We start from the raw sequence: 12,366 nt of genomic DNA on the forward strand, positions 1-12,366 counted from the left end.
TTTGTTAATATTGATCAAACTGAGGGAAAAGTAGATATCAAAAAAGCATTTTGTAAGCTTTGTGGCAGTAAGTGAGGTAGATGCTCCATTCTTGTGTGACCTGTTAACCTATGTTTTATTCTTCAAGTATGAATTAGACCCCAAATATATATCTGGACAGTAATATGATGGAGCCAGTGGTATGGCCAGAGCTTGTGGAGGACTTCAAGCAAAAAAAAAGCTATCTTTCAGGCAAGGCAGACAAAGTGTATGGACCATACTTCTACCTCAGATTAACCTAGTTTTGGTTCATACTGCTGAAAATAAGACCCTTCCAGACCTGAAGGTTTTCTTCACAACTTTTCAGGAAATATATAACTATTTTGCAGACTCTAGCCATCAATGGGAAACATTAATGATTAAGTCTAAAAATGCATCTGAAGAAGTGAGTATTCACCCACAAAAGCTTGTGCTCCAATACGTCTGTTAGTCTATAAGGTACCACAGGACTCTGCTGCTTTTAAGTCTAAAAATAATCTTTATCTTCAAACTCTTGCTTGAGAGAGTACATTTATGCAAAGGGAAAAGGAACTTGATGATGCACTTTAGGCCCTTGAAGAAGTTGACAGGATAGATGCAGCAGATGAAATTGAACAGGCTTCTGAAGAATGAAGGAGACCTTTACAACTAAAGGCAGACTGCAAGACTAGATGGGCAGCTCAAATGAAAGTCACTGAGGCAATGATAGTAAATTTTCAGAGTATAATTGAATGCCTAGAAGATGAAACTGTTGCTGAATGCAGCAGTAGTAAGCACATACATTGAGCAAAAAGCAACCTGTCTTTGATGGATCAGATGTTCTACCTCAATGTGTTATGGTGGAATAGGATCTTAGTTATCATGACTGCAGCCTCTGGAATCCTTCAGTTAAAGAAAATTGACCTGTTTCAAGTCATCTGGACATTTGAGAGCACAGTGAATGAGCTCAGCAAACTCAGATCTGAAGAAAAGTTTGAGGAAATTATAAAAGAATCTCAGAACAGGTGGGAAGCAAACTATCCAAGCCACAGGAAGAGACATGTATATTACATGGATGATGAATTTGCACACAATTTTGTGTTAGAAAAAAGGACAACCATTGAAGGAAATATTTTGAGGTCTTAGACAATATGATCAGGAAACTAAAATCTCAATGTGAGGGATTTCAAAAGGTAGCTACTCTGTTCAGTTTCCTCCATCCCAGGTGACTTCAAGATATAACTTTAGAAGAGACAAAGGAGGAAGTTCTTAAACTCATGGGGAAACACTCATGTTTTTCCCTGTAGACTTGGTTCACAAGATTATGTCTTTCAAGATTTTACCAATAACACAGAGGTGTTCAATTTGTCACTTGGAGTCCAGAGCTACTTGGATTTCATAGTGTCATGTTCTCTTGATGATGTTTTACCAGAAATGGAAATATTGTGGAGACACTTTCTCACCAGACCAAGTGGAGTAGCTAATGCTGAATGAGCACATAAAAAATATCAAAAATTACATTCATTCAACACTGTCATGGACACAGCTGAGTGACCTTGTTCTCCCTGCAATTGAGATAGATGAGACAGCTAGGTTGGAGCTGTATAGCATCATAGGACAATTTGCCAAGAAAAAGTGCTGATGAGGTGCAAGGTTCCAGTAACTGAAAATACACAAACCAACACAATTTGGGTGAGATTCGACTTTTGTTTAGGCCTGTGATTTTTATTTTATGAGTTTTTTTAAACTTTTTATATTTAAAAAAGCCTAAGGTGACATGACCATTGGCCCTCATGCTGTATGTTTGCTGACCATGCTCTGACTCTTAAATCTATCCCTGAGTCAGATGGACCCAAAACTGAAGAAGAAACTCATTAAACTAACATAACAGTGAAGTTTCTCAGAAATAGAGTTGGTTGGAAAAAAATGATATTCCCCCACAGAAAAGAAAAGTCAAAATTGTCTATGAAATTTTTCAGCAAAAAATCAAAACCTGAAAAATTTCAGCCAAAAGCTTTCAGCTGAATAAAACAACAATTGTGATTTAGAAATCTCACAATGGAACCTCATTCTCCGTGGGCCAGGTTCCCAGGCTATATTACATCTCCCATAATGCATTGTGTCCTCCCTTCTTATGGAGCCACCACGGTAAATCCTGAGAGTTCCTGGCAGTGGTGCATCGTTGGAGGTGTTGTTTGGCTCAGGAACCTGGCCCACAGAGAAGAATAGGGGCATGAAACTTCCATCAACTGTAATGTCCATGAAACACCAGAGGGCGTTTCCAAACGGAAATATTTTGGCTTTTGATGTTCACGTTTTGATAAAAATTTGCCACCGAAAGCTGATAATTTTCAAGACAAATTTTGTTTAATCAAAAGTCTCAGTGTTTTTGTCAAATGCAGTTTCATTAGAAAAAAAATTATCGACCAAGCCTACCCAAAATCATGCAAGCTGAAACTGGCAGAATTTTCTGGCTACTTTCAGCCTTTGTTTTGCACCGTTAAATACAAAGTACCACCTCATACTTATCCAGCAATTGCACAGTATCTCATTTGTGCATTTCTGGGGAACATTAAACTAGCCTTGCAGCAGAGTGTTAATATGTTTTCATAACTGATACATATCATAAGTATTCCAGATCATTTGGTGTCATTCCAAACAACATTTGTCTCAGCTACTGTACTTGCAGTGACTTAGCCATTTTTCTCAAGTTTGTATTTAACAAAACTGGAACACACTTCTTTACCTGTGCTACTGACAACAAACATCTAGGATTTTTTGCTCTTCATATCCTCCACTTCACTGCCCGATTGCTTAGAGCCCAAGCAGAGTCTGACCCTTAGAGAACAACATGGTAAGGATGTTTTACCCTCACTGAAATCAAAAAGGGGAAGCTATAAATTGTACATTCTGTGAAGGCTGGCAGAGGAGCAGAAGACCAGAGTTATGTTCACAGACACATACATTTACCATGGAGAAGAGAAGCTGCTGAAATTTTTTGCCCAATAATTTGCAACCTTTGTCAGAGGCCACACTATGTCAGCAAAAGTCAAGCTGGCATCTGTCAAATAATACCCACACTCAGCTGACTTCTGAGAAGTACTGAAATCGTTAAGGCACAATTTTGAAAAGGACAGTAGCAGTCCATCCACTTTCATCTAGATGGATATTTCATATAATAAATGTGACCAGGACATAAGAATTTCCAATAGAAGGTCTCCCTATTTCATCTCAGTTGCCTTAGTTGATCCACAGTTTAAGATGAACATTCAAGTCCCACTGCCTACTCTAAGTAAAAGATTAAAAGATGCTGATGGAAGAGGCAGATAGAAGCACAGTCTATTGAAAAAGGGAGAGATGGATGAGGCTGTGTTACCTGCTTCTTCCAATACTTCCAGCAGGTTCTTCTTCAAATTGTGGCTAAGAGCAGGGAAGCACAATAAATCTGTAGTAACATCAGCACAAAAAGGTTCACTATTGTAACATGAGAATGTGGGGAAATCAGCGTAGGTTTGAGGGGTTTTTTAAATTAAACACCAGAGGTTTGTTTTTTTAATGCTTGAGGTTCAGATCTATAAATATATATGCTTTAGCAGATGTGCTTTTACATACACAGTTACTGCAATTGTGTAGGCAAATTGGCATTGGCACATGCAAATACATATGTTGCATGTACGAGTATAATAATTGTAGGTGTAATTTATGTTGCCTCTTTCTTTTAAAAAATCTATCACTAACAGAATGAGAGAGACAAAGTGGGTGAGATAATATTTTTATTGGAGCAACTTCTGTTCATACACTCATAGCCTTTAAGGCCAGAAGAGCTCTGCGGCTCAAAAGTGTGTCTCTTTCTCCAAGAGAAGTTTGTCTATTACAAGATATTACTTCACCCACTTTCTGTCTCTCTGATATCCAAGGACCTACACAGCTAAAACTACACTGCAATTCACTAACAGAATGTGCTCCTTGACTATAGGTGTTGTCAAGCATTCAGGCTGGTGTCCTTCCTCTTCTAGCAGTTATTCAGAACATGTTTTGAGTGCAGCTGGGAAATGTTGCAATTTTCAAAGTCACCTCAGGGAGTTAAGCATCCATATATCATTGTTTTTCATTTGGGATTTGGGTTCCTAACTTCTTCAGGCTGCTATAGAAATCCCAGCCATAGTTACTAATGAAGAATAAGCCTGGATCTCAAGAAAATGGAATAACTAAACTTCTTACAGCTAAAGTCAACATGGAGATTGTTTTTGTAATTCTGTAAACTTCTTGGGGCAGTGATTTGACTTTTGAAAAAATCTCCGTAAAGTCCCCTCCACAACTATGGTGCTTATTAATAAGGGTGACTGCTCATCCAGAAGATAATTTTGGTGCCACAAGTGTAGGAAGCAATAAGACCTGAGCAGGGTTAACAATGGAGGGGAATGATCATTTTATCCATTTATGTAATTATGTGAGAGCCAAGCCACAAGAACATGAAGCAAATATAGGTTCACATACCTGCTGACTCAGATACGAATGCTGATAATGAGAAGCTGGTCTCAGATGTTGGTTAAAGATGAGAGAAAACACAATCAAACAGGACTCTTCAGAACAAGAATCTCATGTTGGTGATCTGTCCTGAATTTCCTTACATGGAAATAATTGGTAGACAGTCCAGATAGCACTTTAATTTATTGCTACACAAATTATCCAACTGTACTATTTCTCCCATTTCATTAGGTTTATTTGAATAGAGGAAATTATGATTATAGCTGGGCTCAGACGATCATTCGGAGAGGTACCACAATAACTGGCAATATTTTTAGAATTCCTGCCAATAATAAGAATCAGGTACTGACAAATGTATTATGCTCTAGGATTAAGACGACGGGTGGATGAGTCCCCACAGCTCCAAATGTTGCTTCTTTAAAGTTCTGTCACACCAGCTACATATGCCATGCTTTGCAGTCGTCATCTTTGGCCCTCTAGCTTCCACAGATAACGTGTTGATTTTATTATTTTTTCGGGAAAAAAATTTAGTTGACGTTTAAATATATATTCCCCTAGAACCTAGAGTCCAGCTAAGATGAGCCCAGTTCAGCAAGGGGAGGAAAAGTGGTGTTTAACTACCTTTACGCTTCCCTGATTCTGGGATCACTGGGGACTGAGCTTGTTTCCTGTTAAGTTTGTGCAGCCTCAAAGCTCTTTGAGCTTATGCCTGACTGGTCACAGCCCTAAGAGGCCATTCTCGCACCCCAGGATCTGCCAAGCAGAAGGGCATCTCCACCACATCCCCTTGCTACCAGACTTCTGCCAGGGGGTGGCATCAGGACTGCTAGAGCAGGGCTATGCTCCATAGGATTTTCCAGAACAGGGGACAAACCCTCCCAGCAAGCTGGATAAGCAGCCAGAGCAGGATCTGCTTATGCTTTGTAAATGATCCTTTTATTTTAATTAAGATCTTTCTGTGCTTACACAGTTTTGAGAAGCAAGTCCACCAAGCTAGAGGTGATGTTATGAGGGCAAGTAAGGAAATAATGCACCATGACTTACAAAGTAGGGCATACAGAGAATGAACATCCAAGAGTGCTGAAGCCCTAGAAAAGCCTGGCTACTTCCCAAACATTGAGTGTAGCAGGAAGAGCGCTTGGTGAAAAGTTGTGGGTCTTTATGTTTTTTAATTAAGTTTACTTGCAACCTGATCCCTAGAAAAGGATTATAAAGTTTGGTTACATAAAAGTGATTCTGTGTGGTTCGATATATATTCACTTTCATTGACTTCTATATCAAATTTGCTCAGTTTATAAATCAAGAGATTATTTTCCTCCAGCTGCCAACCCTGCAAACTCAGCCTGAGATTTGAAAACAAAGCTGTGTTCTTTCTGATTTTTATGCTGTAAAGATAATAAATAAAGTGATGAAGATTTTACCAATCAACCTTGAATGCCAAGTTTCTGGAGGATGCTAGAACCAGAATACAATCTGTCTTGCTCTTCCATAGCTATATGGACATCACAAAAAAACATCCATCCAATGGGTAGTGCACACCTGAGCTGGGGTGGTTGGGGGGATTAAAGCCAGAGGTTAAAGTAAAGGGTAGCAAAGGGAAGCACAGCTCCCCCTGCTCTCCCTGGCTTGGGTAAGGGTGAGAGGAAAGATAGTCCAGTGGTTAGGGCACTTTTCAAGGACTTGGACAGCCATGCTCAAGTCCCTGCTGTGTGGCCTGGGCAAGTCATTCTCTGTGCCTCACTTCCCCATCTACAAAATGGGGAATATTAGCACTTCCCTACCTCATGGGAGTGTTATGAGGTGAAATACATTAAAGGTTGTGAAGTGCTCTGATACTATGGTGATTGGGACTATATAAATACCTAAGATAGCTAGATAAGCAGCACTTCCACACCGATTCCCATTCCTCCTTGGCTGGTGTATTCAGGCCTTCTGTTTCAGTGGACAGTGGTTTTTGCAGAAGGATCTCCTTCAAATAAAGACAACAATCCCTCCCTCCCATCGTATTCACTCTCTTCCCCTCTGACAGGCCCTCATCTTTAGAGTCTTGGCAAAGAGTCTGCCCCTTAAGGGCAGAATTAGAGGAAGAATATCTCCTGGTTCCACAGCTGCTGGCAGATGAATTAAATAGACAAGGATAACCCAGAGACAGTACAAATAACCTCGTATTCCCTGGGCTATCCCTATAAGAAACCTGGATAGCTCTCAGAGTCCAGACTCATCCAGCTAGTGGAGGCAGTGAGAGAAGGATGTATGTTTGCAGGATGGGGGGGGATGCAGGATGGGGGAGGGGAAATTGTCTCTCAATCCTTATCCAAAGAAGAGCAGGACTGGAGACAGAACAAGGATGAAAAGCTCCCCTGAACATGGAAGAAGGCAGGAACGGAGCAGTCACACAGTGGTCCTGAAGAGCTTGGAAGCAGGTATGGAGGTGCAAGTTACCAGGCCATCTCCCCAGAAGACTTTAACTGTAAAGAGGGGCAACTGGAGTGTAGGAGAGAAGGGAGAGTTCAAACCCCAGAAACTCAGTCTTGATTCATAAACCTCTTGGCAAACCTGAACCAAGGTTTAGGAGCAGAACCCCCAAGGTAGGTGAGTTTAAATTGTTTTCAGATTTCAACCCTACAGTGATAACAAGAAGAATAATTATTTTTGAGCAGTAAAATGAGTAAATAATACTCAGTCAGGGAGCAGATGTATCAAAGTGATATTTTTACATAGGCACTTATCAGCATATAATCATGCTAAGCCTGCATTTATGCATTCAGACTAATAAAATCCAAACTTTTCAATGCAACCTACTGATTTTCCCATTTCTGGGGTGCAGTCCATAAAATTAACCTGGGTTACGTACATTTTAATATTCAAGTGTATGTTTTTAATCATTTTGTCATATTGAAGTTACTGTGGTCACCCAGTACACTGGTGGCCTTATAAAAACACATTATATTCATATAAGCTCAGTCTACATCCATCACTACCAATGCTTTCCAGTTGGTACCAGATAAGCTCTTGATGATAATGTTATATGCTAAAGAGATGTTAGGGAAGCAATCATTGCCACAAAGCCTTCAGAGAAGATGTCAAAATGGATTGCTAGAGCTGTGAGAAATATTAGACGCTACAGTGCTAATAAACGATGATCACATAAACACCACCCTATACCGGAAACCTACTGACCGCTATTCCTACCTACATGCCTCCAGCTTTCACCCTGACCACACCACACGATCCATCGTCTGCAGCCAAGCTCTGCGATACAACCGCATTTGCTCCAACCCCTCAGACAGAGACAGACACCTACAAGATCTCTATCAAGCATTCTTACAACTACAATACCCACCTGCGGAAGTGAAGAACCAGATTGATAGAGCCAGAAGAGTTCCCAGAAGTCACCTACTACAGGACAGGCCTAACAAAGAAAATAACAGAACGCCACTAGCCGTCACCTTCAGCCCCCAACTAAAACCCCTCCAACGCATTATTAAGGATCTACAACCTATCCTGAAGGATGACCCAACACTCTCACAAATCTTGGGAGACAGGCCAGTCCTTGCCTACAGACAGCCCCCAACCTGAAGCAAATACTCACCAGCAACCACAGACCACACAACAGAACCACTAACCCAGGAACTTATCCTTGCAACAAAGCCCGTTGCCAACTGTGCCCACATATCTATTCAGGGGACACCATCACAGGGCCTAATAACATCAGCCACACTATCAGAGGCTCGTTCACCTGCACATCCACCAATGTGATATATGCCATCATGTGCCAGCAATGCCCCTCTGCCATGTACATTGGTCAAACTGGATAGTCTCTATGTAAAAGAGTAAATGGACACAAATCAGATGTCAAGAATTATAACATTCATAAACCAGTCGGAGAACACTTCAATCTCTCTGATCACGCGATTACAGACATGAAAGTCACTATTTTACAACAAAAAAACTTCAAATCCAGACTCCAGCGAGAAACTGTTGAATTGGAATTCATTTGCAAATTGGATACAATTAACTTAGGCTTGAATAGAGACTGGGAGTGGCTTAGTCATTATGCAAGGTAGCCTATTTCCCCTTGTTTTTTCCTACCCCCCCCCCCACCTCAGACGTTCTTGTTAAACCCTGGATTTGTGCTGGAAATGGCCCACCTTGATTATCATACACATTGTAAGGAGAGTGATCACTTTAGATAAGCTATTACCAGCAGGAGAGTGAGTTTGTGGAGGAGGGGGGAGGTGAGAAAACCTGGATTTGTGCTGGAAATGGCCCAACTTGATTATCATACACATTGTAAGGAGAGTGATCACTTTAGATAAGCTATTACCAGCAGGAGAGTGGGGTGGGAGGAGGTATTTTTTCATGCTTTGTGTGTATATAATAAGATCTTCTACACTTTCCACAGTATGCATCCGATGAAGTGAGCTGTAGCTCATGAAAGCTTATGCTCAAATAAATTGGTTAGTCTCTAAGGTGCCACAAGTACTCCTTTTCTTTTTATTAGAAAGTAACTATCAACAATCCAACGATGAAGACAGTAATATATACCATGGAAGTGCCTTAAAAAAACAAGACTAATCAGAGAATTGTCAATACTTAACAGCAAAACTATTTCAGACACTGTCTAATTCTCACACTTACTCATGCTAAGTAACAGGGAAAGTTACTGAGGAAATATCAAAGCATGGTCCAAATTCCTGAGGTCCTAACTAATAAATGTAACTAAGTCGTTATTGAGGAAAAATCACATTGAAGTCAATCCATTTTGACACCCTGCTCTGAAAGCTTAGCGGCAATAATTCCTTCTGCTTCCTTTCATATGTTATCTCTTCTGCCTTGATTCCTTCATTTTAGTGTCCCCTATAGGAATGGTATGTGATTTCTACTCCATCTCCAATGATAAAACTTCTTGATATGACAGTTATGTGCCATGAAAACTAAGTAAGAAAGGAGTTCAGGATTCGATCCAAAGGTTGTGGTAGAGACACATGTTTCCAGAGTGAATATATCATCTTATAATCCAATAATTTTTATTAGCTGAAAGCTTTTTAGTAGAGCTGGTCAGATTTTTGTTTTGTTTTGTTATTTCCTGCAGAAAATTTTGACTTTTCATTCAAAAAAATGAAAACCAAAATTTTAGGTTGAAAAGTTTTCAGTTTTTCAACAAAAATTCAATATATTCTATGGAAAAAAGACACTTTTCATGAAAAAATGAATTGAATATAAAACCCAGTTTTCCATCCAAAAAGTTTCAACAGAGTATTTTCAACCAGCCCAAATATTTAGTCAAGTGAAGAATAGGGTAGGGCCAAATTCTTGTCTGATGTCAATGGGTAAAACTCCATTGAAATCAATAGAGTTGTACTCTTTTACACCAACAGAGAATTTGACCTTTTGTTTTTAATATGCTATAAAGAGACCCCAGGGCTGTGTTGTTAAAAGTAAGCAAGACAAAAAGGAAAATGTTAGCTGGCTTTAAAGCTCGGATGAAAGAAGAGGACTGAACACCAGGATTTTTGGTACATCTTTTGTAATGTTGAATGCTGGAATTCCATACAGATGCAAGAACATTTATGTTCTATGTAAGAGTGGGGAGGATCCAGTAGTTATTGTCAGGTCTCCAAGCTAAATGCTAAATCAGCACATGAGTTACATGGATTTCCACCAGCTGAGGATCAGTGTTTATTGTGTTAGGTAACACTGTCCTCACCTTTTCTCCAGTCCACCTGGTTCCACTTTGTCACTGTGAATATCATAATCATGGTGCTCTGCCCTGCAGCTACTCATCTACATGACCTAATCTATACACAGGGATGCAAGATTCCACATCTACCCCAGTATGCCCTGACTAAATCATGAGTAATTATCTTTCAGTGTTTGAAAAAGATTCCTCGGAGAAGGGAGAAAAGTCTGTTTTAGAAGCACTTGTCAGGCAGTGCAACCAGTTCACATCTTTCCATCCTGCAAATCTTAATCTCCTCACAACCTGTCTAGTTACATCTTAGTCTGTTCTCAACATAATCTCTGTTCTGAGGGATCTGGATTGCTCATGATCTAATAATATCTCCTATCATCTGAGTACAGGCTATTTTCCTTTCACATCTATCAAAGATACAGACTTCAAAATGTCAGCTAAAAATAATGTGACAACATTGGCAAAAGATTTTACTCTGCTGAATACAAACATGCAAATCTATTGGGTGTTTTAACAAAAATGGGCCCTGTCTTCTTCCTTTATATTTAAATTCTGATGTTTGCTTTTCCAGCTTGGTTAGTTTCCGCCTCCTTGCTAATCTTCAGAATCTGATAGCTGCACTATGTATGCTAAAGTGCATTTTCATAACCTACATAAACTGCAAAACTTCAGTTCTGTGTCAAGTTCTTTTTTGACATTGAGTACTATAAATAAAACCCTTCCTGTTCTTCTTCCACTGATACTGTGGACCATTTACAGCTATGCATAGAAAGCAAAGTGTGCACTCTTGCACATAAATGTTACAGACTTTTCAAGTGTATTACAGCCCCATACAGCACATCCAGGTCCTCTCTGTGTGATTCTTTCTGTGTTCTTCATGTTGTTTTTATTTGAATGTTTTATTTATTTTTTTCTTGATACACTACAGACCACAAAAGCACAGGGGAGAAAAGACTATACCAGCTAGGGACAGCAAATGAATGTGTAGAAGGGAAAGGGAAAGGGAAGGAAATAACACATAACAGTAAAGGGGCACGCATATGTGTGTGTGAGAGAGAAAGAGAGAGAGACTCCAAATGAGGCAAATAGCAGAACAAAATATTGTGTAGTGCTTATGAATGGTTAGGTTGTTACAGACCTTTCTCAATTATGCTGGGGAGTAAGGAGGAGTAAGTATTCTGCTGCTTGACTCTGCTCAGATTTTAACGCCATTTGTGGGAGGAAAGCAGAGGCTACTTGCCTTGTATTCTGCACTCAACAAGGGGGAGAAAAGGGGAAGGTGCGGAAAACACCACTCAAACATACACACTCATGGGCCAGACCAGGCACTTACCCGGGAGCAAGCTGTTCCATGAAAAAGGGTGAAGTAACTCACTCTTTCCCCAAGCAATGAGAAAGCAGGGAGGAATTGTTCTGTGGTCTGCTCCAAGAATAGTGCAGCTGTGAGCCATTCCTTACTCAGAACAGTTTGTAAGGATATAGTCTAGCCTTAAATGATACATTATTGAGGTTGTATTGTAGCACAGATGTGAGCGAAGGTATGATTGGCCACATATATTCAAAACTCTGTGGACTAAGTGTTTCGTACATCATCCTTTACAGGGTTGCTCTCCCCCAATCCATTATACTAGTCTTCTAGGCACTTTGTTTCTTAGTCTAACTGGAGGTACCCTTGTCAATAATAGCAGCAGCTGCTGTTATATTTTGTCTTCACTGGAATCGTTTTAAAAATTCACCTGTAATAAAACAGCAATAAATCAACCCGGCTGTCTCAAATATGGGCAGCCATCAGAGGCAAGATATTGGATTAGTGGAGCCAGTAATCTGCTCCAATATGGCAATTCCTGTGTTCCTAACAATTTTCAATGTATTCTGTTTTTATTGTTTAAATGACTCTAAGACCATTGATTTTTCTAGTAGTAATAATTAAAGGCCAAATCCCAAGGTCCTTATCAGTTTTTACTCAGTGAAATTCCCACTGAAGAGGAGATTTTCCAAGGAAGGGTTGAAGAAACCTGTAGGAACCACAAGATCTGACTCTATTTGCATTATTTCTAATCATTCTTTTTAAAATTGACAGTCAAAGGCATTTTACATGTAAAGGATTGTACACGTCAGGGAGAGCCAACCTGTGGCTTTGGAGCCATATGCGGCTCTTCAGAAGTTAATATGCGGCTCCTGGTATA

The 12,366-nt window shown here is 39.9% G+C and overlaps 1 protein-coding gene across 3 annotated transcripts in view; it reads right to left on the bottom strand.

Moving 5' to 3' along the window:
• The window catches only part of NXPH1 (neurexophilin 1), a 170,380-nt gene that overhangs the window by 77,859 nt on the left and 80,155 nt on the right, over positions 1-12,366 (bottom strand). The gene's annotated exons all lie outside the window — the stretch shown is intronic.

The sequence above is a fragment of the Caretta caretta genome, chromosome 2 (assembly GCF_965140235.1).
Source record: "Caretta caretta isolate rCarCar2 chromosome 2, rCarCar1.hap1, whole genome shotgun sequence".
NCBI classification, from domain to species: domain Eukaryota; kingdom Metazoa; phylum Chordata; order Testudines; family Cheloniidae; genus Caretta; species Caretta caretta.